The following is a 22,516-nucleotide window of genomic DNA, read 5'->3' on the forward strand; positions in this document are numbered from 1 at the left end:
CTGTCTAGAGTATAGGCAGGGGTTGGGTGGGGAGGAGGGAGATTTGGGACATTGGTGATGGGAACTTTGCACTGGTGATGGGTGGTGTTCTTTACATGACTGAAACCCAAACACAATCTTGTATGTAATAAAATTGTTTGAATAAAAAAAGAAAAAAAATATGATGTTATACTTACTTTTATTTTGGGAGATGATCAGAGACTACTTCTGGCTGTCTTCAAGGATAACATCTGACAGGATTTGGGCATACATCTGGAGTGCCAGAAATTGAACTTGCAAAGTAAGTGCCTTACCTGCAATATTATCTCTCTGGCTCCTCAAAGTATACATCTTACACATACATCAACATTAAAAAACTATATTTCTCCAAATTTGGAAAATAATTGGTGAATACAACTATAGACATTTTAAGGAATATAGCATTGTTGTTTATACTGAAATGTAGTGTAAGTTCATTTTTATAATAAGTGCAGTTATTTTTATCAGCTTGGTTTTAACACTAGATTTTTAGAGCTGTCTAGACCATTTTGAAGCATTTACAAACATCCTAATCCTTTTAAAAGTCAGATAGTCTGACATGTAGGGTATTTCTGGGTTGGAATTAGCAAATAGGGGCTAACTAGATAGTTAAACAACATTAAACTATACATTAATGCCTCCCCAATTACCCCATCTCAACCGTGCTTCACAACCAGAGTGACCCCCTAAAAACAGAACTGGAAGAAGGGCTGGAGTGTAGTCGCAGAGACTGCCTTGCCGGTGCTAGCGTAGGACAGACCACAGTTTGATCTCCCAGCATCCCATATGTTCCCCCAAGCCAGGAGTGATTTCTGAGCGCATAGCCAGGAGTAACCCCTGAGCATCACCAGGCATGAACTAAAAAACCAAAACCAAAACCAAAAACAAAATACCTAGAAGAAGAGAAGGAGAACCCACTATTTCTGGATATGCCTAATTATTGTTTACAAAATTAACCTTATCTTTGTTTATGGGTGGATGAATTATTGGACCCCACTGCTGAGCTCAAGGGCTTTAATTTAGATAATATTTTTGGAACTTAGAATAAATATTATGGTAAATATTTAGGTAAATAAGTATTCTCTTTTAATTTATCTTAAACAGGAAAATATACTATAAAAATAAGTCAGTGAGACTAAGCAACATGATAATTTTTTAATTTGGAATGGAAATATAAAGGTTTGCAGGAATATAGTGATAGTATAGCATTGGGAGATTGCCTTCTACATGGTCAGCCTATATTTGATACTCACCCTCCTATAAACCTGTGTTTGATCCTTACCCTACCATCTGGTATCATGAGCACTTCCAAGAGTAATTCCTGAATGCAAGCTCAGGAGTAACCCCTGAGCATCACCAGGTATAGCCCAAACCCCCCAAAATATAAATAAAAAGAAATATATAAAGGTCTAAAAATACTTCCTTGATTATGAGAATAGATATTTTTATACAGGGCCCGGAGAGATAGCACAACGATGTTTGCTTTGCAAGCAGCCGATCCAGGACCAAAGGTGGTTGGTTCGAATCCCGGTGTCCCATATGGTCCCCCCTGCCTGCCAGGAGCTATTTCTGAGCAGACAGCCAGGAGTTACCCCTGAGCAATGCCGGGTGTGGCCCAAAAACCAAAAAAAAAAAAAGAAAGAAAAGAAAAAGAAAGAAAAAAGAGAAGAAAGAAAGAAAGAAAGAAAGAAAGAAAGAAAGAAAAGAAAGAAAGAAAGAAAGAAAAGAAAGAAAGAAAAAGAAAGAAAGAAAGAAAGAAGAAAAGAAAGAAAGAAAAAGAAAAGAAAGAAAGAAAGAAAGAAAGAAAGAAAGAAAGAAAGAAAGAAAGAAAGAAAGAAAGAAAGAAAGAAAGAAAGAAAGAAAGAAAGAAAGAAAGAAAGAAAGAAAGAAAGAACATTATATATATGTATGTATATATAAGAAATATAATAGCCAAAAATGCCAAAAGTGACTTGACATATATTTTACATTCATACGTTTAAATATTATTATTTCTGACTAATATATGACAGGTTGTATGGTAAAACCATCAATCTGAAGATGAATACTATATGGAAAGCTGTTTGGTAGAAAGATAATTGTTGAGTATAAATGTATATACAATTGTGAGAAATCTAAGCAGACATATTTTAAAGAAATAAGAGTATATGTATTATAAATACAAGTACACATCTTGAATGAAAACAGATTTTTGAAACTTTAACATAGTGGTAAAATTTGATGGTATTGTAGTAAAATATATCTTTAAAACATTTTATAAATGTAATAATGGAAATATCAAAACTGTAGGAAGTAAAAAAAGAAATTAGAAAAACACAGTGAGGAATATCCAGATAAGAATTACTATGATATGAAGAAAATGTTAAAAATAGTTAAGGTTGACAGTTTATAAATAGCATTGTAAAAATAAAATTTAATAACTTAGTTTAAAACAACCATAATATTTGTTGTCTTTTAATCTATAGGTTAGAATTTTGGAAGCTGTGCTCGCTTCGGCAGCACATATACTAAAATTGGAACGATACAGAGAAGAATAGCATGGCCCTTGCGCAAGGATGACACGCAAATTCGTGAAGCATTCCATATTTTTTTAAAAAAAAATTTTGGAAGCTAATTTATTAGACAGTTTAATCCTTTGCCAGTCATAATTTTACTGTAGAACTATCTTCTAGAGCTAGAAACATTTAAAAATTTAGATAGGATAAAAGATGTACTTTAAAGATGTCTTTCTATGTGGTTATTGTCAAGAAAGCCTCAGTTCATCACTCCTATGAATATCTCAGAGCAGTGATAGCCAATGTAGTTGAATTAACGCATCCTGAATCATCTAAGAGAGAAAACATTTTGTAATCTACTTTCAAATCATATGCAATGATTTCCACACATAGTCCTATTGACAATAATGGACAGTCTCATTCAAGGTAAAATAAGTCTACAAAGGCACAGTATCAAAAAGTGAGTCTACACTAAGGGTACAGGAAAAAAATAATGTATAAAAGAAAATACTGTATAAAAAAGTACATATCAATGCAAATATGTAATGTTTATACCTCATAACCATACATGATCTTTACATTCCAAATTGTTAACTAACCCCCCTTTGCTATATTTTAAATTTCTCTTTTTTATATCTTTATTTAAACATCTTAATTACAAATATAATTGTGATTAGGTTTTAGTCATGTAAAGAACACTCCCTTCACCAGTGCAACATTCCCACCACCAATGTCCCAAATCTCCCTCCATTTTATAAAATTACTTATGCTATTTTACTCAATTGAAAATCTCTCCTACATTCTCTCTACCTCTATTCTTAAAATCTTTCTAATTTTTCTAATTTCAACATGTAAACAAATCTCCTTTCTATTTAACCTGAGAACTACTACTATGATCTCTTTCTCTTCTTCGCATTCTTGGAACTTTGCATCTTATTTATGTATTTATTCTCAAAACTTACTAATTAATGACTATAAATGTACACAAAAATACTAATTCTCATATGACATATATTCTAGTGAAGAAAAGTAAAAAAATATATACACATTAGATAAGGTATAATAAATTCTATGACCAAAAAGAAAGTAAAGTAATGGGTAACAACTGATAACAATTGATTTTAAACAGAATTGTCAGGGAAGAACACTGAGGAATGAACTCCTGAGAAAACTTTATCTTAATTAGGAAGAGAAAACATTTATAAAATATCCACAAAGACATGTATTCTTTCCAACTATTATTATTAATAAATAATTCCAAGGGTAAGAGAGGCTCAAAGGGTCAGTGTCAGAGACTGCCAGAGACCAAACCCTGTTATGGAATTCTGCAGGACAAGCTACTCTGTGTGGCCTGAATGAGTAACTAAGGCATTAACTATTAACTAGCCCAAAGAAAAGAGCTCAAAGAAATGCCGCAGCATTCTATCAGCCACACATTCCAGGAAGCTCGAGACATCATTGAAGCTTTACTATCTTAAGGTGAAAATGGTTCCTGTGTAAAGATAGCATACAAAGTTTATTCACAGGATGCTCGCTGTGGAGACTGCCTGTAATGCTGGCTGTTCCATTTTGCTTCCTCTCCACCCCCTGTTTAATCGTGCTTAAAAGAGCCTGTACCCTTCAATAAAGCCAGAGCTTTGATTAGACACTTTACTTGGTCTCCGTCTCTTTTTTCCCCCCATGCTCTTTTCAGGCTGGGTCCCCTCTATACACCCACGGAATAACGGAGTCCTGCAGAATGGGACAGGTCAGCACATATAATTTTCATGCAGGAATCCCAAAATATGAAAAAGCAAAATATGAAACTTAAAATACCTTAGGGATAGTCAACTCAGTTTCAGTATCAGTGGTACCTTCAAAACAATGCAACAAGCTATTTAAAATTAAATAGATCAAAATTTTAAGTTATATTTTGGTCAATACTATAACTTGGTCATGGCTTTCTCATAATGGATTACATTTTTTCCATTTCAAGATACGTGAAAGATAGAGTCCACTTCAAAAACGAACAGTTCTTATGGTCAGCAAAATGGTGCTGGTTGTCTTTTGTATCTTCTTTCTATCTGACCTTTTACTGAATTTCTTTATGAGCCCATTAGTGGTGGTAAATAGACTTCCTGTATGTTCCAAACCCAAGAACATAATAGGTAGAAAATATAAACGTATAGGTTGCCAGAATTGATTCTTTTTAAATTTTAAAATGTCACATCGTGTTCTTTTGATTACACACCACTGTTATTGTATATTTATAATAAAAGAGAGACATTTGATCATTTGAAGCCTTCTACAACTTTCTACAACCGTATACAATAGATCTCTGTTTTAGTCATTTAGAATCAGAAAAAATTAAACATAACAGGCTAAACAGTACATTTTTTGGAGATAAACATCATCATAGATTCTTTTTAATGGGGCATAGTAATAATTTGAAAATAATATAATAAAAACATGTTAAAATGAATACTAATGTTTTATAAGGTTCAAAAGTATATCAAATAGAGTTATTCTGCCATTAAAATTCTGAAATGTACCTTCATAAACTACTCCTAACTTATGGAATATTATAGCAGCCATATCTTACCAATAAATAGGAAGGGTATAGTTGTACATAAGCACATTCAACTATTTAAAGTAATATATTATATGAAACACAAATAACTTTAAAATTTGTAATAAAAATGCATCAGCATTAGTCTCATAAACTATTAATTATTTGGTGTTTTGCAACTTGTGGAAAAGAGGTCTAGATTAGTAATGAAGAGTTGGAGACAGATGTCAAAATTAGCAAACTGCAAATGTCATGAAGAATTTTATTTTATTTTTTTAATTATATGTTATTGAAACCATTGTGATCTATAGAGCCCTTCATAGTTAAATTTCAGATTTAGAATGAATCAAGGCCATTTCCACCTACAGTGTCAACTTTTTCCACCAATGATCCCAGAGTACATCCTATACCTAAACCCTATCCTTTCCCCCCTGGGCTGCCAGTATAACAGGCCCATTTAAGTTTAAGTTGTTAACATTTAGGTCTCTTGATTCTATGGTCATTGTCCACTAGGCCCCTGGACCCCATCCTTTTTTTTTATCTTTTCTTCTTAGTTTTATAGAAAAATGCAGAAATATATGATAAAACAAAGTAATCCCAATAAACAACCACCCTTAATGTTAGGGTTAGGGTTCAATTAGGATTAGGTTAGGTCCCAAGTTTCTGTAAAAAAGGTAGGAGCCCCTATTTAAAATATAAAAGGAAAAACAAAATCTAAAAATGGGGTAGAGTGGTTGTGTATGGCAGTTGCTTATCTATCTATCTATCTATCTATCTATCTATCTATCTATCTATCTATCTATCTATCTATCTATTGTTTTGTTTTGTTTTGTTTTGTTTTGTTTTGGTCCACACCTGGTGACTCTTAGGGTTTACTCCTGGCTATGCGCTCAGAAATTGCTACTGGCTCAGTGGACCAAGATCTGTCCTAGATTGGCAGTGTACAGGGCAAATGCTCTACCTCTGTGCTATAACTCAAGCCTCTTATTTTTCTTTTATCTTTTGTTGTTTTGTTATTGTTTTTCTTTCTTTCTGTCTGTCTTCTTTCTTTCTTCTCTTTCTTTCTTCCTTTTTATTCTTTCTTTCCTTCTTTGTTCTTTATTTCTCTCTCTTTTTCTTTCTTTCTTTCTTTCTTCTTTCTTCTTCTTTTTTTTTTTCGGGCCACACCCCTTAGATGCTCGAGGGTTACTCCTGGCTAAGCGCTCAGAAATTGTCCCTGGCTTGGGAGGACCATATGGGACGCTGGGGGATCGAACCACAGTCCTTCCTTGGCTAGCTAGCGCTTCCAAGGCAGATACCTTACCTCTAGCGCCACCTCGCTGGCCCCTCTTCTTTCTTCTTTCTTTCTTTCTTTCTTTCTTTCTTTCTTTCTTTCTTTCTTTCTTTCTTTCTTTCTTTCTTTCTTTCTTTCTTTCTTTCTTTCTTTCTTTCTTTCTTTCTTTCTTTCTTTCTTTCTTTCTTTCTTTCTTTCTTTCTTTCTTTCTTTCTTTCTCTCTCTCTCTCTTTCTTTCTTTCTTTCTCTCTCTCGCTCTTTCTTTCTTTCTTTCTTTCTTTCTTTCTTTCTTTCTTTCTTTCTTTCTTTCTTTCTTTCTTTCTTTCTTTCTTTCTTTCTTTCTCTCTCTCTCTCTCTCTCTCTCTCTTTCTTTCTTTCTTTCTTTCTTTCTTTCTTTCTTTCTTTCTTTCTTTCTTTCTTTCTTTCTTTCTTTCTTTCTTTCTTTCTTTCTTTCTTTCTTTCTTTCTTTCTTTTGGTTTCTGGGCCATAATATGTAGTGCTAGGGGTTACTCCTGGCTCTGCATTCAAAAATCACATGTGCAGGCTTGAGGTACCATACACAATGCCAGGAATTGAACCTGGATTGGTTGCATGCAAAGCAAATGCCCTACCCACTATGCTATTGTTATGACCCCCTCATTTGCCATGTTAGATCTGCTAGGCAGAAATTATGATAGTGCCTTATTTGAAAACCAGGCTGGTAAATGAATAAAAAATGTGACTTGTTTTGTAATGTACACATTGTCTAGTGTTTTATATTTATCTGCACCTTCCAAAAATACCCTCATCCATTAATTAGTTGAGAATAAATTTTAAAGCTGACCTTGCTACCTGTACCCTCAACAGTATTGTTAACCCAATAAACCTACCCATATAATCTCTTATACAATCTCAAATTTTATATCCCTCCATCCATAAGCATACTGCACTATATGATTAGGTATTTTAAAAACTAAAATAATGCACCATATAACTTAATTCTTAATTATAGTCATTTTAAAAATATACATAGATATCGCACAGCAGCAGGGCATTTATCATGCACGCGGCCTACCTGGGCCAGACAAGGGTTCTATTTCTGGCATCCCATATGATCCCCTGAGACTGCCAGGAGTGATTTCTGAGAGTAGAGCCAGGAGTAACTCCTTAGTACTGTCAGGTGTAGCCCCCAAAACAAAAAATAATTAATTAATTAATTAATTAAAAATATACATTTTAAACTGACCATAGATTAATTTATCAATTAATTTCCCAATTTTCCAAAGCTAAAAAACAAACAAACAATGGTAAAGAAATGCAAATAATTCATGTATCACAGTTTAGACTTTTGATTAATTTCTAAAAATTCTAAAGACAATGCTTCTTGTAATGTGGAATGTTGCCACATATTGTACTTCCTGATAAAACTGAACCTTAATCAAAATAAAACTATCCATTTGGAGTTGGTATTTTATTTTAGATGTAATAGCTGACCAATTTTTACTTAGGGTGCTTATGGTACAGCTTTAAACACAGGCACCCACTATTTTTACCAGCATCTCTCAAAAAATGAGCTTATTTGACGATCCTTTATTTACACTTTAGCATGAATATTAGCTACTAGAATGTGCTACTGGGAAGAAAATATTGTATTCACAATAAAACCACTTTTAAAAAAAGGTAAGTAAAGTTTACTCTAGGATTAAATGTTTTCTTGGAAAACCCACAGCTATTCCACAGTGGTGCCTTATGTCTGGCCTTGATTTTATTCTCAGTCTTCCAACGGAAGATCTAGACTATTTCATTTTTGAATGAGTCTATATTCCAAGCTGTAACTTTGGCTCTATTCCAAAGCCACCTGAGTGCACAGATAAAGTAAGAGAGAAAGGAAGCCAAAAGAAATTTAATCCCTGACAAATAACCTTATGGGTACTATAGAAAGTTTTCAGTACTAAAAAATATATAGTTGTAAGTCAGATTAAAAATTCTTCCACATCTTTTATGACCTGTTTTATGATTTTATTTTCTCATACACATTCATAGACAGGAATCATAATCTTAGTTCAAAAAGAAATTCTCAATCACCTCAATGTTAATGAAGATTCGGGTATTTGCTTTGTAATATCTAACTATGTTGAATGATCAGATAACCTCGCTAATGATGGATTTTCAAGCACAATTATTAAAGTCCTGATTGTTGAATTTTTATCACATTAAGTATCTTCATCCTTTCATGTCTTTGAACAGTTAGAATTTTGAAAGTCCTGATATAGACTTTGACATTCATTAAACATTCAGCATACAATAATCTGGTTTAGAGTGATTGTATAGTATGTAAGACACTTGCAAGGCAAATGACCAACTGAGTTTGATACCCGCACTCTCTTTGTACCCCAAGCCTTTCAGATGTGTTCCTTGAGAACATTCAGGATAAGACAAGGGCACCGCCAGTTTTGGCCCCAAACAACCACAATAAAAGCACACAAAATAAACCCCAAAATATATTATACAATTATTTTTAATAGATGAAAATAATATGGTCTGGAGAAGCTTTATAAAATTTTTTTATGAAATGTCAGGTGACCACCAAAAAAAAGTTGAACAAAACCCATGCCTCTATACTTTGTTTCAGTTTTTCAGAAAATTTGTATCAAGATCAATTCATTAAATACCCTTGTAATTCAATCTGACTTCTTCTCAACCCTATTCCATATTTCCAATAAATTTTCATTTGTATAACAAAATGACAGACAGCAGGATCATACCAGTTAACTAAACAGAAATCCTCTTATTTCTAAGATTTTATGTTTTCTTTCCCTTATATCACCTCTGTGAAAAATAAGCAGCTCCTTCCATGGCTTCCTGGGACACCATTTATTGCAGCGACCCTGGTTCACCTTGTGCATTGCATCACCAGAAGGCCCACCTATTGTCTCACCTGGCAGAGACACTCACTCTACCTCTCTGGCTGTCATTTATACAACTCTCCCCTGATGGCAGTTGTTGGCAGCTTCTCTTACTCAAGGAATTTCAGTCTGGAAAAACTAAAAGCATGGAAGACTGCCTGGAGCAATGGTGGCTGCTGTTAAGTACTTTGGCAGTTAGTCAAGGTTTAGCCACCTGCATGGAAGAAGTTTTATTCACCAGCAAATTCCATCTCTTTGGCATCACTTCCTCAAAGCCCAAGCACTCATAAACAATGAAATGTTTTGGCATTCATTCTTATTTTTAAGAAACTGAAAGAAATTTTATTTAAAATGGCAAAAATAACAAAATACTTAACATTCACAGTTTAGTGTTTTCCAGATGAATGGTTTCCCGCATTTCTTCAAATTCAGTTTTATTTTTTGCCAGAACACCTGATGGTTATGTAAGGACAAATCCAAGTGCAAGCAGACTCATCCTCTTTTTTAATTTTCCTCTTTTCCAAGTAGAGGCAAAAATAAAAAATATAAACATATTAATGGAACATATGAAGCCAAACATACAGATCTATTGGAAACAAATGATTTTGACTAAAGCTAGAAATTGTTTTAACCAAACCTCATACAATCATTGAATATATTGCATTGGGACGAAATACACATCAAAGGGCTCTATAAATATGTAGATCCTAGACAGAAACTGCAAAAATTGCCAGAAAAGTGCAGATTGAAGTGAAACGAAAAATTCCTGGGTTGAAGTAAGTGTGGTTGAAACAATAATGAACCCAACAATAAAAGGAGAGGATATATACATTTTAGAGTTGGCCCATTTAGTAACCCTGGAAATTAACCTGGATTGTATAAAAACTCAGCAAATGTTATATACCAAGGACTCTTTACTTAGATAACTGGTTTATTAGGTCAGTAGTGCAAATATACCAGCGTCACACTGGACACTTGTCCTCATGGCTATGATCTCATCAGGACAAATTGTACAGAGAGTGGAAAGAAGAGCAAGGAGAGTGCAGTCAGAAAAACATAACTTGTCACTTATTTCTGAATTAAGAAGAAAGAAGGTGACATTGGCAATCAAACCAGAAAATATAAGAAAATAATACTTTGTGGGGTTAAAGAGATGGCACAGCAGGCAAGACTTACCTTGCGAACAACGGATCCATGTTCAATCTCTGTTAGCCCTTATGGGTGTCTGAGCATTGCAAAGAGTATTCCTGAATGGACAGCCAGGGTTAACTCTTGGGTGTCATCAGGTGTTGTCCAGCACCCCTAATCCCACAAACATATACAAATGCAAACACACACATACACAATTTTACTTCCGTATGCATTTCATTGTAGCTGTGAATTTTGTCTTGTGGTAGTAAATTCCTAATGTGAGGGAGTACATAACATGTTCGAATCCTGATTCCTATCTGAGTCAACTGAGTACTTAAATTTTGGCTGACAATTCAAAATGTCTGTATCAAGCACAGAACTGCAGAGGTAGAAGAAAGAAAACAGATCCCAAGTGCACATCTAGTGTTCTAGCACTCTTTTTGTGGGAGTAGCGTGGGAGTAATCTTCCATTTGTGATCAGAGGTTCTAAGGACCTCTTCAGGCCATTCTCAGTGAATCAGCTGCTGTGGTTCAGTGTATGAGCCTGAGAGCCTGTACTGATCCCATTCTGCATTGCTGCTTTGTCTTTCATTGTCAGTCATTAGCCAGTTTACCCAGTTATTCTGAGTCTTCCAGGGCTTTATCCATTGATGCTAGGTAAGTCTAGGAGCATGAAAATTAAAATAGGGTCAGCTGTATGAAGGACTTGCACTTTAATACCTATAACTCTATGCCCTTAAACCTTTGTTATACAGAAGAATTTGACCACCACACATAGATGTCAGCGCCATTTGTAGCACATCAGGACAAGCATATCACTCTGACCTTTGCGTTAATACAGGGCTAGTTGATCTTTGTTATTCCTCCAGGCGGGTTAAACTAGAATCTATTCAAATTGTATGATTATAAATACAATTGTTTATGTATATAGTAGGTAACTTATCTCTTTCCTTTTCTGCTTTTTAAAGTTCTATTTATCAGGTTAAAGAAATAGTGCATGCATTAAAATGCCCTGAGACTGACCCCAGATTTGGTCACCCACAACTTTAATGATCCTCTGAAAAATGCCAGGAGTGTTTATTGAAAACAGCGATATTAATAATATTATATAAACATAAAAGGAAATAATAAAATTCCATTTATATTTTAGAGACACAAAACTCCTGCATTCTTACTTAAATCAACCAAGTCTTTTCCACTTCAGCCATTCCACAGCTGATGGATAGAACTCTTAACTGAGTCAGACATACTTCCTCAATACTATTGTCAAAAGACAATGATTTCACTTCTATTTTCATTTTATGCTTTGCCTAGATTTCTTTTTTTATTATTATTTTTTGTATTTCAGGTGTTTAGTGACAATGAATTAGGGCCATTCCCACCACCTGTATTGACCTTTCTCTACAATAGGTCCCCGCATATATCCTGAACCCCCACCCATAGCTCACTGGACTACTAGTGTCACAGGTCCATTTTGTGCTTAGATTGCTATAATTTGGGTCTAATTTGGGTCTCTGGATTCTATTGTCATTGACTTTGGCTTAGGTATTTAGATCTGACCTCTTCTTTTTTTCCACTCAATGTTCTTGAGACCACTTGAACCCTGGGCCTCATCCTCATTTATTTTCTTTTCTCAATTTGTAAAAAGACATAGAAATATGAGACAGACAAGTTCTATGGTTCTATGCAAAACCGGGAGCCCTTATCTAGAATATAAGTAAAATTAAAAGGAGAAAAGAAAATAGAAGTGGCACTTGTACAGTTGTGGCTTTTTCTTTTTTTTTGCACAGGCACATCAAAACATTGGGGAAAATAGAAAGAAAATTCCTTTGGCCTTAGAGATGCAGGCTGTCTCTGCCCTGAAGCATATTGTCAAAAGATCAGCTCAGGCTCCAGGCATGTTGGTTGTTCAACCCCAATGTCTCTCTTTATGGTCCCAGAAAAAGTTCTGCTCAGTTGCAGTTGACAAAATCAGTTTTCTATGGAAAGACATCTTGGTTTTTGTACAGGTCCTTGGATGAAGCCTAGGATAAAGTCTTTTTTTTTTTTTTTGTGATCCCAAGAAAAGTTCAGCTTAGTTGCCATTGTTATAGAAAGTCCTTTGTAAATAGAAATATTGGTTCTTGTACATATCCTAGAGCAGAGTGTCTTCTGATTTCATCTCACAATTGGGTGGTGGAAAAGGGCAACCTGCCCTTAGATCAAGTTGTTGCTGTTTCCTCATCATCAGGGTGTATTATGGGCCAACTCTGGAGCAATTTGGTGCCAGGGCAGCATTCAGGCCTTCCCTAGGGGGAGTTTCAATCTGGGTAACTATATTGGGATCTGAGGTTCCAGGTTGGATGATAGATGTCTGATCAACTGATGCCTAAGTCAGGTCTCCATGACAAATGCTCAGGGTGAAAGGCAGCCTTGCACTGTGAAGTTTTTTTAATTTTTAATTTTTTGGTTTTTGGGCCATACCTGGTGGTACACAGATTACTCCTCACTCTGCACTCAGAAATCGCTCCTGGCAGGCTTAGAGGACCACATGGGATACTGGGAATTAAACCCGGGTCTGCTGAGTGCAAGTCAAACATCCCACCATGCATTATAAAATTTATAAGTTCCTATACCTATTATATAAGAACTTCTTTCTATATGTAATATTTCCCATTTTAGTGTGCCTATACAAAACGAAACAATGCCACATTGAGGGTAAAAATAACAAGCTAAACAATTCCTATGAGCTGATTGTAACCTGAGCTCATAAGCCAACAGAGACTTTTCTACAAGAATTGTCTACTAAGCAGATCCAAAGCAAGGATGGGAGAAGCTACCTCTACATATGGAAGTAGACACTAAGAATTATAATTATTAAAGAAATGCACCTACAGAAGCATACAAAAACATATAAATCCCCTTTAAGTCTTTTGAGATATTTGTGGGGGTGTAGAATTCAGAGCATCTGTTTCATCGAGTCTTGTTGTCTTGTGTAGTCTGGGAAATGGTTTGCAGATGTCAGGGCATCAGGTAGTGTCCTCGAGCTGAGAGTCTCGAGAAGAACTGAAATATTTTAAAATATTAAGAAAATATTATAGTTGATCTTCCTCGTGCCCCTGTTTTCATTCTCTTCTCAATGTCATTTGAAAAATAGTCATACTCAGAAATGATGTGTATTTATTAATAGTTTATAAGTAATTTTTAAGAGACTATATTCGTCAGAGCCAATAGAATAATTGAAAGGCACATTCTTTTCTATTTTAGGAAATTTTCAAAACTTGGGTTAGATGTAAGGAAATACAATTCTGGAGGTTCTAGAGAAAAGATTCTCTGGTTCCTATATCCAGGCAGCAGAAAAAATGAACCATCATCAATAGAAAGATAAAATTTAACAGAAAATGTATCTTAAAAACTATTCAAAATTTCCTATTCTTAAAATTATATTAGATATGTGTAGAACCTGTAACCCAAGAAATGTTTTACCAGGGAATTTTAGATGTTATTTCTGTTAACAAGTAATGATAATGATGGGCATCAGCATTTCTCCACTATAATCTTAGATTTCTTACTAAATTTTAATAACAACTAAGTTTAACTTTCACAAAGTCTGGTGGATTAGGAAATCATATTTGGAACTGATGTTAAATATTGAAAAGATTAAGAAAGAATACTATTTATATGCTGATGTACTACTCTGAAATGCATCCACTTATTTGACCTTGATAGATTCTTGAGTCCATTTAGAGACTGAAATAAGCATGGTGGAAAATGAGAATGAAAGAGATACTGGAGCAAATAGATCCTCTGATTATCAAATTCCTTACATGGTCCCCTAATTTTAGATCACCCTAATCTCAGAAACAGTGATCTCAGCAGTGTTATTTGGTCTTAATTTTAGAAAAATTATCATACTTATTACTAAAAATATTTTTGATCTTGACTAATATCTCAGTTTTATTATCTGTACACACTGGCTAATATATATGTATATATAATATATATGACATATGTAAATACATATAATGGTAATATCAAAGTATAGTACATACATACATATGTGTATATGGGAAATATATATGTATAATATATATGTATATATACACTACAATTATTTATGTTATAAAATGGAAAGTATGGTATATGTATATACACTATACTATATTTGTATCTGTACATATCTATGTTTTCTAGGATTATTTAAAAATTTAATGTGTTACAACAAAGGGAATCTTAACACACTACTTGGTACACGTTAGTAATAATGAACATGGAAATATTAGTGTTATGTTAGTTTTTAATCCTCTCAAATATATCTTCTGCTGTATAGAAATGGCATATCAGAGGAAAAAGTGATATTACAGCATGCTGGGAGTTTGCCTTGTATGTGACCAACCCAGATTCAATCTCTGGCAACCCATATAATGCCCTGATTAACCCTTAAGCCAAAATAAATGAAAAAAAAAAAAGAAAAATATTAAGACTTGAGATGGCAGGCTCAGTGTGTTCTTTGAAATGGAAATTATTCTGTATAGATTTTAACTTTCTTCTTAGATATAAGCTACAACATGAGAAAAGTATCTGAGGGAAGAGAAGATGGAAGTTGAAAGGCAGAAAGGGAAATAACCGTTTCTTCCATAGATCCCTTCACATCACATACATAATTAAAAATATAAAAACAGCAAACACTTTTAAGAATTCTAAAAAGAAATGTGCAGTCCTTTCAGGGTGTAATAAAATGTTGTAAAAACCTTCTATTGGAACAGCAGTAAGAAAAATGAGTTTCAACCTTGAGATAAGCAATTGAAACCCAATATTTTAAATCAAAGGCAGGACAAAGCTTCTGTGAATTAATATAGACCAAAATATTGTTTTTTTTTCAAGGTTCTCTAGTTTCTTGTTCTGGATCCTTCTCATTACACCTCAAAATATCTTTCTACAAATACAGCAACCTCGTCATGCTGAAGTTTTGAGTTAAAAACAAAGTTCTGATGAACTTGGTGCTAAGGTAACTTACACTCCAGTGAAGGAGATGGAAATTTAAATTCTAAATGTGTTACCCCATAAAAATGGTGCTATGTTTTATATTTAGTTTCCATAGTGTTATTAGGATATTACCATAGTTCAAGTACATTGTGACTTAAATAAGCTTTTTTGTGAGTGGCTTGGGAATAGAAACCTTATACATCAAACCTAGTTTCTCTGGACTTCTTTTCCATATACAGGAGGTAAACTGTTGCATAAACAAGCATTCTATTTCTTATTTGAATATGCTCTTTATTACAAATGTGATATCAAACACTAAAAAGTAATTTTCTTGTTTTTTTTTTTTTAAGTTCTACCTCTATACACATCCTTTAACATTTATACACATCTAACCAAGTACTTTTCACCTAGGTGTTCAATTAATGTTGGTTAAAATTAACTTACTCAGCCTGACAGAGCTGGCTTTCTGAGAAAATGTTCTCGGAATCACCAAAGCAAATTCACTAAACTAATCTGTTTTGCTTGAAGTTTTTCTTTTCCCCAAAGTCATTCTCCTTATTTCCTTTATGCAAATGGAAACAAACAAACAAAACAACAGTGTACTATATTTTCTGAAATTATTTGCTAAAATAATGGCAAATGGAGTAGAAAGTATTGAACAATATGTACCTGAATACTGGCTGGTATAAGAAATCACTAGGAACTAACTCTAATTATATTGTTTCCTGCTATTTTTTTAAAGATGAAAAACTATCATGGATATCACGTTTGACAAATCTTGTTTGTATTTCTCTTTTCCATGTTTGTCTCAACAATTGAGAGCCAACTTTACATTCCTTCCTTCCCTGCTTTACTCTTCCCTCCTCCTCTTTTACTTTTTTTTTTTTAACCTCCCCTCTTTGAAAACTTAATGACTAGAATAAACCAAAATGTCAACATTTGCAATTCTGGAGCTTCATTTAAGTAATAAAAAATAATAATTAAAAGGGTAAAACCTTAGAGAGATTTCTTCATTTATATGGTTTTCCAGCAATGATACACATTCAAAAAAGCCAGTAAAAGAATTAATTAGAAACAGCCAAAGCTCAACAAGCTCTGCAAGTTAATGAAGCAGAGAGGAAAATGTCATCTTTGAGACCCAGAGCTGCATTGGCTTGGATAATATCCACTTCTGCTTTACTCTCCTAACTAAACCTCTTTTAATCTCTCCTCAAGAAATCAATGATAATGACACGGATTTACCAAGAAATGACAGCAGCAGAATGCTACACGAGCTGCTCCTGTTTAATGTATCTTAGCTCTGATGGGAACACTCAGAGTTTCGTTCTGACAGCAAGTTGTTGTTCTGCATGCTCCTTGTGAGATTCCAAATAATGGAGGAGCTTCATTTTTCTTTTGATTCCTTCCATCGTGGGTTTGCTTTTATATCGCTCCCTCTGTTCCTCTTTCCAAAGCAGCTTTTGCTTCTGTAGCCCTAGGATTCCCACCCCTACTATTTTTATTCATTCTCAACAATCTAGTCTGATTTCCTCTATCCTTCTTCAGAATAGTTCTTTCATGGCCACAGGTGGCAATGTGGTGTGAATAGTTAATTTTCCCCCATGCTTCCCAAACAAAGGGTATTTTATGTATGTATCTATTTTTGTGCATTTCTACAGCAATTGATTATTTGTTTTATTCAATGTTCAAAATATATCTGGTATTTCATTAAGCCAAGAAACAAATTCAAATTACTCTAAGAAAGCAAATTCAAATTAAGGCACACCATTTCATTATTAAAATAAAAACATAGTATCAATATCACGTAACTTTACTATTCCTAAGTAACATACTCGGAGACACATCCATGGGTTTTAACAAATCTATAAAATCAAAGTCATAAAGAATTGTGTCTATTTGACCATTTAATAGACTAGTAACCTTGTAAAAAGTATTCATTTCTTCTACTCTGCAGAGAGAGAGAAAGCAAGAGAGAGGGAGAGCTAGAGATTCACCATACTCTTCTATATCTGTAAGGCATAATTAGAAAATGTAAAGTTGGGGCCGGGCGGTGGCGCTGGAAGTAAGGTGCCTGCCTTACCTGCGCTAGCCTAGGAGACGGACCGCGGTTCGATCCCTCGGTGTCCCATATGGTCCCCCAAGCCAGGAGCGACTTCTGAGCGCATAGCCAGGAGTAATCCCTGAGCGTTACCGGGTGTGGGCCAAAAACCAAAAAAAAAAAAGAAAATGTAAAGTAGTTGTCATGTTTTTGGTGCCCAAATAACTTGGTTTTTTCCTTGTTCTTTTCCCGATTTAATTCCTTCTTTTGAAGTTATCAAAATACATTGCATTTTAATTTTTTAAAAAAAATCCTGTCAATAATGTTTAACAATTATGGTGTTCTTTTAAGATTATTGGGATAAATACCCTAGTGGAAATGCAAAACATTCCTTAAAGACAATATTCAAGCAAACAATTTGTTACCTTCTTCTTAATTTGAAGATCCTTAAGTTAAAATGAAACACATTTAGATAATTAAAAAGTAAGTAATAGTATTTATTTTTGTGGATTTTCTAAGGATCTTTTCAGAAGCACATTTAGTTTTGGGAATCGAAAGTTTACAAAAGGGAGGTAAGAAGGATTTTCCTGCAATAAAGAAAACGCATATGGCAGGAAATGTGAAACTCCTCCTTAATTTAGTGTCCAAAAAAAAAGACATAATTAAATTCTCTAGCTACAAGACATATCTTTTATCTTTTCAAAGTCATTTAATGCACTATATAAACTAAGTTGCAACTCAGAGTATGGAGTGTAAGGAAGAAAGATCTGAGATTCCCTGTTACTCATTGAAGTTAAATTTCTGGAAACTGCATAGATCTTCCTTAAACTAATTATCAGTTCTGTCCTAAAAGAGGAAAACAGAAATTGTGTTTAACAACTGTATTTGTTGTTATATAATCAGAGATTTGTGACTGTATAAATACTTACAGATGTTAGTAATCATGCTAAAGAAAGAAACAATACTATTATGAAAGATTTTGGATTCATGCTAAGATTGTAAAAATTCAGTCTTAGGTGGTAGAAGTAAGGATCTATAGTTACAAGGCTGGGTAATGTTACTTCAAAAAATAATTTTAAAAAGTTCAGAGAACAGTACTAATATATCCTATGGCAAAGACATTTTGATGTTTACTAAAGATTCCTTTGATTCAAGTAAATTATGGAGTAATTTTCATCAGCAAAATGCAAATATAGGATTAGTAATAGCTCCTATAAAGTGTTATTAAGGCAGTTTGCCTTTCTCTTTCTCTTTCATTGGCAGAAACCACTTAAATAAAGGGTGATAGGAAGGCATTAGTTTTTGTGTTTGTTTGTTTGTTTGTTTGTTTCTGGGAGCTCAGGGGTTACTCCTGACTCTGCTCAGAAATCATTTCTGGCAGGCTCTGAGACCATATGAGACGTCAGGAATTGTACCCTGGTTGGTCAGGTACAAGGCAAACACCCAACACACTGTGCTATTGCTCTGGCCCCAAACAGTAGAATTTGATGACAAAGAATAAAAAGTCTGTTGTTATGGTTTTGAAATTCTGGGTTTTACTTGTTCTAGTTACACTGACTTACACTAAACTGAGTTAAATATCATACTGTGAGACACATTGAATTTAATAATTTTGCTTTTATTTGCCTTTGTTTTATTGAATTGAGTCAAATATGAGGTAGACAGTCTTCTAGAGCAACCAAAGAGTAGCTTTCTCTGAAAGTGGGAATTCATCAAAATGATTTTACAAGACATTATTTAAAAAGTATCCAAAATATTAAATTCATTTAAACTGGCCATGCTCAGGTAGGAAATATATTGTTATACTGAATGCATAGGAATTTCTTTCTTTTTTTTTTTAATGATATCTTTATTTAGGGGCCAGAGCTATAGCACAGCGGTTTGCCTTGCAGGCGGCTGACCCACGAGGGACCTGGGCTCAATCCAGGCGTCCCATATGGTCTCCAGGCCAGGAGCGATTTCTAATTTTATAGCCAGGGCGTCACCTGGTGTGGCCAAAAAACAAAACAAAACAAAACAAAACAAAAGAAGAAAAGAAAAGAAAAGAAAAAGAAAAAGTAAAAAGCTATCTTTATTTAAGCATCATGATTACAGACAAGTTGGGTTTCAGGCATAAAAAGTAGTTGGGTTTCAGTCATTAAAAGTACACCCCGCTTCACCAGTGCAACATTCCCACACCAATGGCCCCCAAGGGAATTTCTTACTCCTCTAAAGATTATCAATTAATAAGAAAATATAATAATTCTGTATATGTAAATTAGATGATACGGGAGCTAAATGAATGGGGCTATCAGGATCTGTGTGTCCTAGATGATTGGCAATGGAAATATTTAAAGTAAATATTTCAACTTCAAAGATATGTATGTACACAGTAAAGAGTACTTGGATGACCATCAGGGTATAATAGAATTTTCCACCACTGCAACTGGGTGACAATCTAAATAGTATATCTAGAGTTATTCAGCTTGGTAGGCAGATCATATGCATCAATTTTAATAGAAAGACCATGTCAGTAATAATGAATATCATCTTATATTAGGACAATTCTTCCGGATGTTACTGGAAGTTGGGAGGAAAACATTAAATTCGTAGTAGTATATAGAAAGTGAAACAGGCCATTCATCATGTGTCTATTCTATATGTAAAATGTTAGAAAAAATTAAAAAATAAATCTATTCAGAGATTTTCAGCTTGCTAAATTCCTTACACTTTTATACTACATTATAGGGGGTTCATGGGCTTTAGATTTTTTTTGTTTGTTTTTGCTTTTGGTGTTTTATGATAAATCTAGCTCTGCTTAAGGCTTACTCTTTTATGCTCAGGAATGACTTCTGGTAAACTTTATGGGACTCTATGCTTTTGGCGTGATTGAATACATAGCAGGATCAGCTTTGAGCAAGACAAGAAAAATAAACTGTTCTACGATCTTTCTGAACACACAACTTTTGCTTGTAACGTTACTTTCTTGGCAATTTTATATAATGTAGATATTATCATCTTAACTTTATTAATAAGGGAATGTTATTTAGACACAAATGCTCAAGATTCCATTCATATATTTTAAGATTATGTTCAGTGGCAAAGTAATATTAAAATTATAATTATGTAGTATATAATCTTAAAATTTTAAGTCTTTTAAATATATGCTATAGTTTAGATAATATGGCTATAATCATGTTGACAATTAATATATAAAAATTTTGCATCTCCACAGCCATTGAAGTCCTCATGACCCTCCACTATTGTCCCCCTTTCATGAATAATGTACATCAAGTTCTTCATTCCTTCTCACCTTCCCCCACTACATTTATTAATCAGTTTTGTGATTCAAAGATAAGGTTTATAATTATTCAATATTGTCTATTTATAAGTATAGATATAATATTTTACAAATGGATGAAACCATCCATTATTTGTCCCTCGTCAGATCTATTTCCTTTAATATTATGCCCTTTTGATACATTCATGGTACAGCAAACTGAATAATTTCATCTTGTCTTATATTGCATAGTGCTTTATTATGCATATATATTGCAATGTCTTTACCTATTTATATGTCATTGGAGATTAATATTGTTTCTATATTCTGGCTTCTGTGCTAGTGAATGTAGTGCACACATGCATTTTAAATTGATAATTTATCAACTGGAGAGAAATACCAAGAAGTAGAATCACTGGTTCAGATGAGAGTTCCAACTCTTCTATTTTGGAACATCTCCATGATATTTCCATAAAAGATGAACTAGACAATAATTGCATCAAGAGTAAATGAAGGTTCCTTTTTAACTGTATCCCTATCAAAATTGGTTGTTTTTAGTCCTTTAGTTATATGTCATTTTCAATGATGTGAGATATCTTATTTTTATTTTGATACTTCTTAAATGCCTACTGTTTATTAAGTTATCTTCTTTAGAAAAGATATTCATTTACTATCCTACTTGCAAATTTATATATCTCAAAATCTTGACATGACCAAATATAATCCACAAAAATACATCTTCAATTTACTCAAATATTTTTGCGGATGCCTTCCTTATTTTGTGTTTGAGGATTCCTTTCTTCATAGTTTTTCTAATTTCTAGTAAATGAGCATTTACAGCCAACTTTACTCCGATTTCTGAGATATTAATTTATTTATAAAAAGTAGCTAACATCTAATTGTCTTTATATGAGAATTTTACTTAATTTCAGCATACGTTTAAACAGATCCTATGCATCGAGGTCTCTGGCTGAATAAAAAAATAAGCTTTTATTGAATTTTAGCTTAAAATCCTGACTAAATAAAAGAGTTTTATAAACTTTTGCTTTAAAAATAAAACCCCCTATTTACATGTAATGCAAAATATATAAATATAGGTGTACAGAGTCTTAGATAATCAATTTATTAGAGAATATATCTAAATTAAAGGAATTAGATGTTGATATAATTCAGCAAAATATGTTTTGTATCAGATAAAATGTATATAAAACAAAAATTATTTTTAATTATATTGTTGATCCCCCTCTGTGTGAAAAGAAAACAAATATTCCTAGGAATCTTCTGCCATTGGAACCTGAAAAATCATAGCGCTTTGCAAAATTCACTGTCCCTTCTTCAGTGGTTTATTCATTGTTCTATCATGCTAAAATTATATTTCTTCTAAGCTAAAAAGTTAAATAATGTATATCTACATTGTGGAAAGAAGCTAAGATACATAAAAACCTTCTAATTTTTTTCATTTCGAAAGGGATACAATTTATTATTATTTTTTTCCAAGACAATATAACAGCACCTGAACATGATCTCAATGCAGCAATTTCTTCAAATAAATGACCTTTTTGGAAATGATTGTCATAAAACTAATTTACAAATATGTGAGATAAATATTAAAATAGAAACAGAGGTTTTAACCTCCTGCAGGTTCTAAGAAAGTTGAAGTAAATATTTACCTTGACTTATCTGCCATGTGAAACTTACCATGAAGAAGACGACTTTTTTTCCAGCTCTTCTCAATAGCATTTCTCTTGGGGTAATCGCTGCCTTTTCTTTTTCACACTCTAATGTTATATTGAAAATGTTGCAAGTGAGCTCATATACTGTTTTGAATTCCAAAGCATATTTATGCCAAGAAGCAAAATACATTCCCTTTCCCTATGATTTTCATCACTCTGATATGGGGAGTT

At 33.6% G+C, this 22,516-nt stretch overlaps 1 non-coding gene across 1 annotated transcript; it reads left to right on the forward strand.

Annotated features, from left to right (window-relative positions):
* The first annotated feature begins 2,501 nt into the window (after positions 1-2,501).
* On the forward strand, positions 2,502-2,608 carry LOC126005616 (U6 spliceosomal RNA). The gene has a single exon (XR_007494661.1). It is a non-coding gene; the product is annotated as a U6 spliceosomal RNA (small nuclear RNA).
* The last annotated feature ends 19,908 nt before the right edge of the window (positions 2,609-22,516 follow it).

This window comes from Suncus etruscus, chromosome 3 (genome assembly GCF_024139225.1).
Source record: "Suncus etruscus isolate mSunEtr1 chromosome 3, mSunEtr1.pri.cur, whole genome shotgun sequence".
NCBI lineage: Eukaryota > Metazoa > Chordata > Mammalia > Eulipotyphla > Soricidae > Suncus > Suncus etruscus.